The sequence below is a fragment of the Triticum urartu genome, chromosome 1A (assembly GCF_056163025.1).
Source record: "Triticum urartu cultivar PI428250 chromosome 1A, HENAU_Tu73, whole genome shotgun sequence".
Classification (NCBI taxonomy): domain Eukaryota; kingdom Viridiplantae; phylum Streptophyta; class Magnoliopsida; order Poales; family Poaceae; genus Triticum; species Triticum urartu.
In genome coordinates, this window is record NC_141873.1 from 582,400,437 (window position 1) to 582,415,382 (window position 14,946).

A 14,946-nucleotide genomic window follows, 5' to 3' on the forward strand; every position below is an offset into this window, starting at 1 on the left:
GTCCGCATCAGGAGCCATTACTTCCGGTGACCCCCCCCCCCCACACACACACATTCATAAATGCCTCGCTTGGCAGCGTAGAATCTACCTCTCCTGCCTCCTCATCGACCTCCGATGCAGGCATCATCTCATCACAAAAATTCACCAGTGTGGGGACACTCAAGCTATGAATCTCGGCATCAGACATAGGTTTAACCGCAGCTAACTGATGAATCAACTCAGAGTCTCTTTCAGCCTCTAGGTCTAACATGTCATTAACTGAATTAACAATTTCGACCCCATTTGCCCCTAGCGAGATTCCTATGTCATGTGCTCTACTCATAATCTCATGTTCAGAAAAGTGCAAAATAGAGCAATGCTTATTAACCGACATACCTGTCTGGGCCTCAACGTCCCTAAGCTTGGCGGCTCTCATCGCGCGCCTAAGCTGAAAGTCGTCGGCGTCCGGTTGACCCTGGACCCTAGCACTGACACGCCTACCAGAAAGTGTCGGGTTGTTGGGGAACGTAGCAAAAATTCAAAATTTTCCTACGTGTCACCAAGATCTATCTATGGAGAGACCAGCAACGAGGGGAAGGAGAGTGCATCTACATACCCTTGTAGATCGCTAAGCGGAAGCGTTCAAGAGAACGGGTTTGAAGGAGTCGTACTCGCCGTGATCCAAATCACCGGAGATTCTAGTGCCGAACGGACGACACCTCCGCGTTCAACACACGTAGAGCCCGGTGACGTCTCCCATGCCTTGATCTAGCAAGGAGAGAGGGAGAGGTTGAGGAAGACTCCATCCAGCAGCAGCACAACGGCGTGGTGGTGGTGGAAGAGCGTGGCACTCCAGCAGGGCTTCGCCAAGCACCGCAAGAGACAAGGAGGGAGAGAGGTAGGGCTGCACCAACAGGGAGAGGAACTCGTGTGCATTGGGCAGCCCAAACCTCAACTATATATAGGGGGAGGGGAGGGGCTACGCCCCCCACTTAGGGTTCCCTCCCTAGGGGTGGCGGCAGCTGTTGGGGAACGTAGTAATTTCAAAAAAATTCCTATGCACACGCAAGATCATGGTGATGCACAGCAACGAGAGGGGAGAGTGTTGTCTACGTACCCACGCAGACCGACTGTGGAAGCGATCACACAACGTAGAGGAAGTAGTCGTACGTCTTCTCGATCCGACCGATCCAAGCACCGTTACTCCGGCACCTCCGAGTTCTTAGCACACGTACAGCTCGATGACGATCCCCGGGCTCCGATCCAGTAAAGCGTCGGGGAAGAGTTCCGTCAGCACGACGGCATGGTGACGATCTTGATGTTCTACCGTCGCAGGGCTTCGCCTAAGCACCGCTACAATATGATCGAGGTGGAATATAGTGGCAGGGGGCACCGCACACGGCTAAGGAACGATCTCAAGGATCAACTTGTGTGTCTAGGGGTGTCCCCTGCCTCAGTATATAAAGGATCCAAGGGGAGGGGCTGGCCGGCCCTTGTTGGTGCGCCAGGAGAGTCCTACTCCCTCTGGGAGTAGGATCCCCCCCAATCCTAGTTGGAATAGGATTCCAAGGGGGAGAAAGAGAGAGGGGGGGGCGGCCACCTCTCCTAGTCCTAATAGGACTAGGGGAGGGGGGAGGCGCGCAGCCACCTTGGGCTGCCCCTTTCACCTTTCCACTAAATCCCACTAAGGCCCATATGGTTCCCGGGGGGTTCCGGTAACCTCCCGGTACTCCGGTAAAATCCTGATTTCACCCGGAACACTTCCGATATCCAAACATAGGCTTCCAATATATCAATCTTTATGTCTCGACCATTTAGAGACTCCTCGTCATGTTCGTGATCACATCCGGGACTCCGAACTAACTTCGGTACATCAAAATGCATAAACTCATAATAACTGTCATCGCAACGTTAAGCGTGCGGACCCTACGGTTCGAGAACAATGTAGACATGACTGAGACACATCTCCGATCAATAACCAATAGCGGGACCTGGATGCCCATATTGGCTCCTACATATTCTACGAAGATCTTTATCGGTCAGACCGCATAACAACATACGTTGTTCCCTTTGTCATCGGTATGTTACTTGCCCGAGATTCGATCGTCGGTATCCAATACCTAGTTCAATCTCGTTACCGGCAAGTCTCTTTACTCGTTCCGTAATACATCATCCCGCAACTAACTCATTAGTTGCAATGCTTGCAAGGCTTATGTGATGTGCATTACCGAGAGGGCCCAGAGATACCTCTCCGACAATCGGAGTGACAAATCATAATCTCGAAATACGCCAACCCAACATCTACCATTGGAGACACCTGTAGAGCTCCTTTATAATCACCCAGTTACGTTGTGACGTTTGGTAGCACACAAAGTGTTCCTCCGGCAAACGGGAGTTGCATAATCTCATAGTCATAGGAACATGTATAAGTCATGAAGAAAGCAATAGCAACATACTAAACAATTGGGTGCTAAGCTAATGGAATGGGTCATGTCAATCAGATCATTCAACTAATGATGTGACCACGTTAATCAAATAACAACTCTTTGTTCATGGTTAGGAAACATAACCATCTTTGATTAACGAGCTAGTCAAGTAGAGGCATACTAGTGACACTCCGTTTGTCTATGTATTCACACATGTATTATGTTTCCGGTTAAATCAATTCTAGCATGAATAATAAACATTTATCATGATATAAGGAAATAAATAATGACTTTATTATTGCCTCTAGGGCATATTTCCTTCAGTCTCCCACTTGCACTAGAGTCAATAATCTAGATTACACTTTAGGGCCAATTCCAGTTCTGCCCCTAACTCGAACCCACTACTCAGTTTTGCCCCTAGTTTTCGAGTATGCTCAGTTTTGCCCCTCTGCCGTCAGTGCCACTTATAGAAATGCCCCTCCGCTCCGTTTCCGTCCAGTCAAGGCTGTTTGACCGCTAACTTGCCGTCAGTTTGACATATTTGCCCCTCTTTCTTACATGTGGGCCCTCTCTTACCTCTTCGCTTCACTCTCTCTGCTCTTCTTCAACCTCTCGACGAATCGATTTGGAGAGGGGATAGATCGACCGCAACAGGATTCAGAGGCCGACGGTGGGTCGATTTGGAGGGCGGCGGCATGTCCACGTCGAGCTCGTCGGTGGCTTGCGAGGTAAGTGTGGCTCGTCGGTGGATCGATCTGGGGGGATTTCTGTCCCAATTAGGGTTCATCAGATTGGGGATTTCCTGCGTTTAGGTCGATGGTGTTGGGATTGTTCAGTTTCAATCCGAGTTCTACCTCCCCCATCCATCATTCTCTGGGCTGGAGATGAGCACGACGCGGCGGTGCGCAGGGCACGGTCTCATCCCCGCTCGTCGCGTCGCCTGGGGAGGTGCAAGCATGGGAAGAAGATTCTTAGGCTGCCCCCTAGATGTAAGGGATTAACTCTCATTCCCACTCTGTCTGTCCTCTCATTTTGCTTTCATTATTTGCCAATTTTTTGTTGTATAATGTAAGATATAATTCTGCAGCTCCCTGATGAATGCGACTGGGTAGTTTGGATTGATCCCCCCCCCACAGATTGTGTTGCTCGTGCATTCGAGGAACTTCATGCTGGATTGGAGAAAAGCTGGCTAAAGTCCCATCATTTGGAGAGGAGGTTGATGTACTTAACAGAGAAGAACAAGAAACTCAAGCTAAAGATCAAGAAGAGAAATGAACTTATACAAACATGGGGATTTCTCATAGTAATTTGCATTAGCATTTTGGCATCAGTTTTTTCTGAGTGGTTTAAGAATCCATACTAGCTGGATTATGGTCTGTAATGAAATGTAATGTATTGTTGTGTGATCTATCTTAATTAGAGCACATTGGAAATGAGTTTCATCTGGTGTAATGTGACAAGTTTGGTAGTAATGTGACAAAACTTGACAGCGCAGTAGTAATGTGACAAAACTTGACAGTGCAGTAGTAATGTGACAAAAATGACAGTTAGATGGGCACACTAGCAGCTGGACCAAACATAGGACATGATCACATTGAGACATAAGAGAGTTCACAACATTGTGCCACAACAAACTTCAAATCTAGTACATGACCTTACAGTTTTCACACCCACAACAAATTTTCACAGCATTACAAGTACTACCACATCTGCTTGTTCTTCTTGCTCCTGGTATTGCAAGCTGGGTTTGAAGAGAGCCTAGAACTCCTCCTGGTGCTCACAGTTTTGCTCACAACCTTGTTTGGAGTAGAAGAACTGGTAGGATTATTGCTTCCAGTGACAGAACCTATAATCTCCTCTTCTGCAATTTTGAACTTCTTCTTAAGTGGTGACTGCCCCCTCTCAGCTGGTCAATATCCCAATACCTGAATTCAACTGCATCATGTATTCCCCACGGGTATTTAGCACAGATATGAGATCTAAACTGCACAAACTTCAGTGTGCTCTCCACTACCAAAGGAAATGAAAATCCTGTGTTCCCTGCTTTTGTACCAGCAGGAACTAGAATAGTTGTTTCCATTCTACAATCCAAACATATATAGTCCACCCTACGAATGACAATGAAAAACAGAAAAAAATTGAACCAAATGAGCACTACGAACGCAACACTAGGAATCAAATCTGAAACTACTGCACTTACCCCTTCGGATTTGTGCTCCCTTCATGGCCACCGCCGACGCCGCCGTCGACCTCCATCCACAGCGGTTGGCTCCGAATCACAGCACAGCTCACATAAAGAGTCAGGTCCACCGAATCTCCACCGTGCCCGCCATTGATCTGGAGTTTTCTATGGTGGGGATCGAAGCCGCTAGGGTTCGAGTGAGGGGGCGATTTGGGGGAGAGAGCTAGGGTTAGGGTCGAGCGAGAGAAAGAGCAGAGAGAGAGAGTGTGAAGCGAAGAGGTAAGAGAGGGCCCACATGTAAGAAAGAGGGGCAAATATGTCAAACTGACGGCAAGTTAGCGGTCAAAAAGCCTTTACTGGACGGAAACGGAGCGGAGGGGCATTTCTATAAGTGGCACTGACGACAGAGGGGCAAAACTGAGCATACCCGAAAACTAGGGGCAAAACCGAGTAGTGGGTTCGAGTTAGGGGCACAGATCTAAATGGCCCTTAATGATTCTAACACCCATGGAGTCTTGGTGCTGATCATGTTTTGCTCGTGGAAGAGGCTTAGTCAACAGGTCTGCAACATTCAGATCCGTATGTATCTTGCAAATCTCTATGTCTACCACCTGGACTAGATCCCGGATGGAATTGAAGCGACTCTTGATGTGCTTGGTCCTTTTGTGAAATCTGGATTCCTTTGCCAAGGCAATTGCACCAGTATTGTCACAAAAGATTTTCATTGGACCCGATGCACTAGGTATGACACCTAGATCGGATATGAACTCCTTCATCCAGACTCCTTCGTTTGCTGCTTCCGAAGCAGCTATGTACTCCGCTTCACATGTAGATCCCGCTACGACGCTTTGTTTAGAACTGCACCAACTGACAGCTCCACCGTTTAATGTAAACACGTATCCGGTTTGCGATATAGAATCATCCGGATCAGTGTCAAAGCTTGCACCAACGTAACCTCTTACAGTGAGCTCTTTGTCACCTCCATATACGAGAAACATATCCTTAGTCCTTTTCAGGTATTTTAGGATGTTCTTGACCGCTGTCCAGTGATCCACTCCTGGATTACTTTGGTACCTCCCTGCTAAACTTATAGCAAGGCACACATCAGGTCTGGTACACAGCATTGCATACATGATAGAGCCTATGGCTGAAGCATAGGGAACATCTTTCATTTTCTCTCTATCTTCTGCAGTGGTCGGGCATTGAGTCTGACTCAACTTCACACCTTGTAACGCAGGCAAGAACCCTTTCTTTGCTTGATCCATTTTGAACTTCTTCAAAATCTTGTCAAGGTATGTGCTTTGTGAAAGTCCAATTAAGCGTCTTGATCTATCTCTATAGATCTTTATGCCTACTATGTAAGCAGCTTCACCGAGGTCTTTCATTGAAAAACTCTTATTCAAGTATCCCTTTATGCTATCCAGAAATTCTATATCATTTCCAATCAGTAATATGTCATCCACATATAATATCAGAAATGCTACAGAGCTCCCACTCACTTTCTTGTAAATACAGGCTTCTCCGAAAGTCTGTATAAAACCAAATGCTTTGATCACACTATCAAAGCGTTTATTCCAACTCCGAGAGGCTTGCACCAGTCCATAAATGGATCGCTGGAGCTTGCGCACTTTGTTAGCTCCCTTTGGATCGACAAAACCTTCCGGTTGCATCATATACAACTCTTCTTCCAGAAATCCATTCAGGAATGCAGTTTTGACATCCATCTGCCAAATTTCATAATCATAAAATGCGGCAATTGCTAACATGATTCAGACAGACTTAAGCATCGCTACGGGTGAGAAGGTCTCATCGTAGTCAACCCCTTGAACTTGTCGAAAACCTTTTGCGACAAGTCAAGCTTTGTAGACAGCAATATTACCGTCAGCGTCAGTCTGCTTCTTGAAGATCCATTTATTCTCAATCGCTTGCCGATCATCGGGCAAGTCAACCAAAGTCCATACTTTGTTCTCATACATGGATCCCATCTCAGATTTCATGGCTTCAAGCCATTTTGCGGAATCTGGGCTCACCATCGCTTCTTCATAGTTCGTAGGTTCATCATGATCTAGTAGCATGATTTCCAGAACAGGATTACCGTACCACTCTAGTGCGGATCTCGCTCTGGTTGATCTACGAGGTTCAGTAGTATCTTGTCCTGAAGTTTTATGATCATCATCATTAGCTTCCTCACTAATTGGTATAGGCGTCGCAGAAACAGTTTTCTGTGATGTACTACTTTCCAATAAGGGAGCGGGTACAGTTACCTCGTCAAGTTCTACTTTCCTCCCACTCACTTCTTTCGAGAGAAACTCCTTCTCTAGAAATGATCCATTCTTAGCAACGAATGTCTTGCCTTCGGATCTGTGATAGAAGGTGTACCCAATAGTCTCCTTTGGGTATCCTATGAAGACACATTTCTCCGATTTGGGTTCGAGCTTATCAGGTTGAAGCTTTTTCACATAAGCATCGCAGCCCCAAACTTTAAGAAACGACAACTTTGATTTCTTGCCAAACCATAGTTCATAAGGCGTCGTCTTAACGGATTTTGATGGTGCCCTATTTAACGTGAATGCGGCCGTCTCTAGAGCGTATCCCCAAAACGATAGCGGTAAATTAGTAAGAGACATCATAGATCGCACCATATCTAGTAAAGTACGATTATGACGTTCGGACACCATTACGCTGTGGTGTTCCGGGTGGCGTGAGTTGCGAAACTATTCCACAATTTTTCAAATGTACACCAAACTCGTAACTCAAATATTCTCCTCCACGATCAGATCGTAGAAACTTTATTTTCTTGTTACGATGATTTTCAACTTCGCTCTGAAATTCTTTGAACTTTTCAAATGTTTCAGACTTGTGTTTCATTAAGTAGATATACCCATAGCTGCTTAAGTCATCTGTGAAGGTGAGAAAATAACGATATCCGCCACGAGCCTCAATATTCATCGGACCACATACATCGGTATGTATGATTTCCAACAAATCTGTTGCTCTCTCCATAGTACCGGAGAACGGTGTTTTAGTCATCTTGCCCATGAGGCACGGTTCGCAAGTACCAAGTGATTCATAATCAAGTGGTTCCAAAAGTCCATCAGTATGGAGTTTCTTCATGCGCTTTACACCGATATGACCTAAACGACAGTGCCACAAATAAGTTGCACTTTCATTATCAACTCTGCATCTTTTGGCTTCAACATTATGAATATGTGTATCACTACTATCGAGATTCATCAAAAATAGACCACTCTTCAAAGGTGCATGACCATAAAAGATATTACTCATATAAATAGAACAACCATTATTCTCTGATTTAAATGAATAACCGTCTCGCATTAAACAAGATCCAGATATAATGTTCATGCTCAACGCTGGCACCAAATAACAATTATTTAGGTCTAATACGAATCCCGAAGGTAGATGTAGAGGTAGCGTGCCGACCGCGATCACATCGACTTTGGAACCGTTTCCCACGCGCATCGTCACCTCGTCCTTAGCCAATCTTCGCTTAATCCGTAGTCCCTGTTTCGAGTTGCAAATATTAGCAACAGAACCAGTATCAAATACCCAGGTGCTACTGCGAGCATTAGTAAGGTACACATCAATAACATGTATATCAAATATACCTTTGTTCACCTTGCCATCCTTCTTATCCGCCAAATACTTGGGGCAGTTCCGCTTCCAGTGACCAGTCTGCTAGGAGTAGAAGCACTCAGTTTCAGGCTTAGGTCCAGACTTGGGTTTCTTCTCCTGAGCAGCAACTTGTTTGCTGTTCTTCTTGAAGTTCCCCTTTTTCTTGAAACTGGTGGTCTTATTGACCATCAACACTTGATGCTCCTTCTTGATTTCTACCTCCACGGCCTTTAGCATTGCAAAGAGCTCGGGAATCGTCTTATCCATCCCTTGCATGTTATAGTTCATCACGAAGCTCTTGTAGCTTGGTGGCAGTGATTGAAGAATTCTATGAATGACGCTATCATCCGGAAGATTAACTCCCAGTTGAATCAAGTGATTGTTATACCCAGACATTCTGAGTATATGCTCACTGACAGAACTATTCTCCTTCATCTTGCAGCTGTAGAACTTACTGGAGACTTCATATCTCTCAATCCGGGCATTTGCTTGAAATATTAACTTCAACTCCTGGAACATCTCATATGCTCCATGACGTTCAAAACGTCGTTGAAGTCCCTGTTCTAAGCCGTAAAGCATGGAACATTGAACTATCGAGTAGTCATCAGCTTTGCTCTGCCAGACGTTTATAACATCTGGTGTTGCTCCTGCAGCAGGTTTGGCACTTAGCGGTGCTTCCAGAACGTAATTCTTCTGTGCAGCAATGAGGATAATCCTCAAGTTACGGACCCAGTCTATGTAATTGCTAACATCATCTTTCAACTTTGCTTTCTCAAGGAACGCATTAAAATTCAACGGAACAACAGCATGAGCCATCTATCTACAATCAACATAAACAAGCAAGATACTATCAGGTACTAAGTTCATGATAAGTTTAAGTTCAATTAATCAAATTATTTAAGAACTCCCACTTAGATAGACATCCCTCTAATCCTCTAAGTGATTACGTGATCCAAATCAACTAAACCATAACCGATCATCACGTGAGATGGAGTAGTTTTCAATGGTGAACATCGTTATGTTGATCATATCTACTATATGATTCACGCTCGACCTTTCGGTCTCCGTGTTCCGAGGCCATATCTGCATATGCTAGGCTCGTCAAGTTTAACCTGAGTATTCTGCATGTGCAAAACTGGCTTGCACCCGTTGTAGATGGACGTAGAGCTTATCACACCCGATCATCACGTGGTGTCTCAGCACGAAGAACTTTCGCAACGGTGCATACTCAGGGAGAACACTTCTTGATAATTTAGTGAGAGATCATCTTATAATGCTACCGTCAATCAAAGCAAGATAAGATGCATAAAAGGATAAACATCACATGCAATCAATATAAGTGATATGATATGGCCATCATCATCTTGTGCCTGTGATCTCCATCTCCGAAGCACCGTCATGATCACCATCGTCACCGGCGCGACACCTTGATCTCCATCGTAGCATCGTTGTCGTCTCGTCAATCTTATGCTTCCACGACTATCGCTACCGCTTAGTGATAAAGTAAAGCATTACATCGCGATTGCATTGCATACATTAAAGCGACAACCATATGGCTCCTGCCAGTTGCCGATAACTCGGTTACAAAACATGATCATCTCATACAATAAAATTCAGCATCATGCCTTGACCATATCACATCACAACATGCCCTGCAAAAACAAGTTAGACGTCCTCTACTTTGTTGTTGCAAGTTTTACGTGGCTGCTACGGGCTTAAGCAAGAACCAATCTCACCTACGCATCAAAACCACAATGATAGTTTGTCAAATAGACTCCGTTTTAACCTTCGCAAGGACCGGGCGTAGCCACACTCGGTTCAGCTAAAGTTGGAGAGACAGTCGCCCGCAAGCCACCTGTGTGCAAAGCACGTCGGGGGAACCGGTCTCGCGTAAGCGTACGCGTAATGTTGGTCCGGGTCGTCTCGTCCAACAATACCGCTGAACCAAAGTATGACATGCTGGTAGGCAGTATGACTTATATTGCCCACAACTCACTTGTGTTCTACTCATGCAAATAACATCAAACCATAAAACCTAGGCTCGGATGCCACTGTTGGGGAACGTAGTAATTTCAAAAAAATTCCTACGCACACGCAAGATCATGGTGATGCACAGCAACAAGAGGGGAGAGTGTTGTCTACGTACCCACACAGACCGACTGCGGAAGCGATCACACAACGTAGAGGAAGTAGTTGTACGTATTCCCGATCCGACCGATCCAAGCACCGTTACTCCGGCACCTCCGAGTTCTTAGCGCACGTACAGCTCGATGACGATCCCCGGGCTCCGATCCAGTAAAGCGTCGGGGAAGAGTTCCGTCAGCACGACGGCGTGGTGACGATCTTGATGTTCTACCGTCGCAGGGCTTCGCCTAAGCACCGCTACAATATGATCGAGGTGGAATATAGTGGCAGGGGGCACCGCACACGGCTAAGGAACGATCTCAAGGATCAACTTGTGTGTCTAGGGGTGTCCCCTGCCTCAGTATATAAAGGATCCAAGGGGAGGGGCTGGCCGGCCATGGTTGGTGCGCCAGGAGAGTCCTACTCCCTCTGGGAGTAGGATTCCCCCCCCCCCCAATCCTAGTTGGAATAGGATTCCAAGGGGGAGAAACAGAGAGGGGGGGCGGCCACCTCTCCTAGTCCTAATAGGACTAGGGGAGGGGGAGGCGCGCAGCCACCTTGGGCTGCCCCTTTCACCTTTCCACTAAAGCCCACTAAGGCCCATATGGTTCCCGGGGGGTTCCGGTAACCTCCCGGTACTCCGGTAAAATCCCGATTTCACCCGGAACACTTCCGATATCCAAACATAGGCTTCCAATATATCAATCTTTATGTCTCGACCATTTAGAGACTCCTCGTCATGTCCGTGATCACATCCGAGACTCCGAACTAACTTCGGTACATCAAAATGCATAAACTCATAATAACTGTCATCGCAACGTTAAGCGTGCGGACCCTACGGTTCGAGAACAATGTAGACATGACTGAGACACATCTCCGATCAATAACCAATAGCGGGACCTGGATGCCCATATTGGCTCCTACATATTCTACGAAGATCTTTATCGGTCAGACCGCATAACAACATACGTTGTTCCCTTTGTCATCGGTATGTTACTTGCCCGAGATTCGATCGTCGGTATCCAATACCTAGTTCAATCTCGTTACCGGCAAGTCTCTTTACTCGTTCCGTAATACATCATCCCGCAACTAACTCATTAGTTGCAATGCTTGCAAGGCTTATGTGATGTGCATTACCGAGAGGGCCCAGAGATACCTCTCCGACAATCGGAGTGACAAATCCTAATCTCGAAATACGCCAACCCAACATCTACCATTGGAGACACCTGTAGAGCTCCTTTATAATCACCTAGTTACGTTGTGACGTTTGGTAGCACACAAAGTGTTCCTCTGGCAAACGGGAGTTGCATAATCTCATAGTCATAGGAACATGTATAAGTCATGAAGAAAGCAATAGCAACATACTAAACGATCGGGTGCTAAGCTAATGGAATGGGTCATGTCAATCAGATCATTCAACTAATGATGTGACCTCGTTAAGCAAATAACAACTCTTTGTTCATGGTTAGGAAACATAACCATCTTTGATTAACGAGCTAGTCAAGTAGAGGCATACTAGTGACACTCTGTTTGTCTATGTATTCACACATGTATTATGTTTCCGGTTAATACAATTCTAGCATGAATAATAAACATTTATCATGATATAAGGAAATAAATAATGACTTTATTATTGCCTCTAGGGCATATTTCCTTCAGCAGCCCCCTAGATTCCATCTAGGGGCGGCCAAGGGGAGGGGAGAGGGGGAGGCGCACCAGGGTGGGCCTTAGGGCCCATCTGCCCTAGGGTTTCCCCCCCCCCTTCCCACTCCCTTGCGCCTTGGGCCTTGGTGGGGGGCGCACCAGCCCACCTGGGGCTGGTCCCCTCCCACACTTGGCCCATGCTGCCCTCCGGGGCTTGTGGGCCCCACTTGGTGGACCCCCGGGACCCTCCCGGTGGTCCCGGTACGCTACCGATAATACCCGAAACTTTTCCGGTGACCAAAACAGGACTTCCCATATACAAATTTTTACCTCCGGACCATTCCGTAACTCCTCGTGACGTCCGGGATATCATCCGGGACTCCGAACAACATTCGGTAACCACATACAAACTTCCTTTATAACCCTAGCGTCATGGAATCTTAAGTGTGTAGACCCTACGGGTTCGGGAACCATGCAGACATGACCGAGATGACTCTCCGGTCAATAACCAACAGCGGGATCTGGATACCCATGTTGGCTCCCACATGCTCCACGATGATCTCATCGGATGAACCACGATGTCAAGGACTTAATCAATCCCGTATACAATTCCCTTTGTCTATCGGTATGATACTTGCCCGAGATTCGATCGTCGGTACCCCGATACCCTGTTCAATCTCGTTACCGGCAAGTCTCTTTACTCGTTCCGTAACACATCATCCCGTGATCAACTCCTTGGTCACATTGTGCACATTATGATGATGTCCTACTGAGTGGGCCCAGAGATACCTCTCCGTTTACACGGAGTGACAAATCCCAGTCTCGATTCGTGCCAACCCAACAGACACTTTCGGAGATACCCGTAGTGCACCTTTATAGCCACCCAGTTACGTTGTGACGTTTGGCACACCCAAAGTATTCCTACGGTATCCGGGAGTTGCACAATCTCATGGTCTAAGGAAATGATACTTGACATTAGAAAAGCTTTAGCATACGAACTACATGATCTTGTGCTAGGCTTAGGATTGGGTCTTGTCCATCACATCATTTTCCTAATGATGTGATCCCGTTATCAACGACATCCAATGTCCATGGTCAGGAAACCGTAACCATCTATTGATCAACGAGCTAGTCAACTAGAGGCTTACTAGGGACATGGTGTTGTCTATGTATCCACACATGTATCTGAGTTTCCTATCAATACAATTCTAGCATGGGTAATAAACGATTATCATGAATAAGGAAACATAATAATAACCAATTTATTATTGCCTCTAGGGCATATTTCCAACAGTCTCCCACTTGCACTAGAGTCAATAATCCAGTTCACATCGCTATGTGACTAACACTCAAGGTCACATCCCCATGTGACTAACACCCAAAGAGTTTACTAGAGTCAATAATCTAGTTCACATTACCATGTGATGAACACTCGATGAGTTCTGGGTTTGATCATGTTATGCTTGTGAGTGATGTTATAGTCAACGGGTCTGAATCTTTCTGATCCGTATGTACTTCGCAAATTTCTATGTCATCTTGTAGATGCAACTACTACGCTACATTTGGAGCTATTCCAAATAACTGTTCTACTATACGAATCCAGTTTACTACTCAGAATAATCTGGATTAGTGTCAAAGTTTGCATCGGCGTAACCCTTTACGACGAACTCTTTTACCACCTCCATAATCGAGAAAATTCATTAGTCCACTAGTTACTAAGGGTAACTTTGACCGCTGTCCTGTGATCCATTCTTGGATCACTCTTGTACCCCTTGACTGACTCATGGCAAGGCACATTTCAGGTGCGGTACACAGCATAGCATATTGTAGAGCCTATGTCTTAAGCATAGGGGACGACCTTCGTCCTTTCTCTCTATTCTGCCGTGGTCGAGCTTTAAGTCTTAACTTCATACCTTACAACTCAGGCAAGAACTCCTTCTTTGACTGATCCATCTTGAGCACCTTCAAGATCATGTCAAGGTATGTGCTCATTTGAAAGTACCATTAAGCATTTTGATCTATCCTTATAGATCTTCATGCTCAATGTTCAAGTAGCTTAATCCAAGCTTTCCATTGAAAAACACTTTCCAAATAACCCTATATCCTTTCCAGAAATTCTACGTCATTTCTGATCAACAATATGTCATAAACATATATTCATCAGAAATTCTATAGTGCTCCCACTCACTTCTTTGGAAATACAAGTTTCTCATAAACTTTGTATACACCCAAAATCTTTGATCATCTCATCAATGCATACATTCCAACTCCGAGATGCTTACTCCAGTCCTCAGAAGGATTGCTGGAGCTTTGCATACTTATTAGCATCTTTCAGGATTGACAAAACCTTCCGGTTGTATCACATACAACCTTTCCTCAAGAAAATCGTCGAGGAAACAATGTTTTGACATCCTATCTGCAAGATTTCATAAATAATGTAGTAATCGCTAATATAATTCCAACAGACTCTTAGCATCGCTACAAGTGAGAAAGTCTCACCGTAGTCAACTCCATGAACTTGTCGGGAAACTTCTTAACGACAAGTCGAGCTTTCTTAATGGTGACATTTACCATCATTGTCCGTCTTCCTTTTTAAAATCCATATGTACTCAACAGCCTTACGACCATCGAGCTGTTATGCCAAAGTCTACACTTTGTTTTCATACATGGATCCTCTCTCGGATTTTATGGCCTCGAGCCATTTATCGGAATCCGGGCCCACCATCGCTTCTCCATAGATCGTAGGTTCATTGTTGTCTAGCAACATGACTTCCAAGACAGGATTACGTACCACTCTGAAGTAGTACGCATCCTTGTCATCCTACGAGGTTTGGTAGTGACTTGATCTGAAGTTTCATGATCACTATCATAAGCTTCCACTTCAATTGGTGTAGGTGCCACAGGAACAACTCCCTGTGCCCTGTCACACACTAGTTGAAGAGACGGTTCAATAACCTC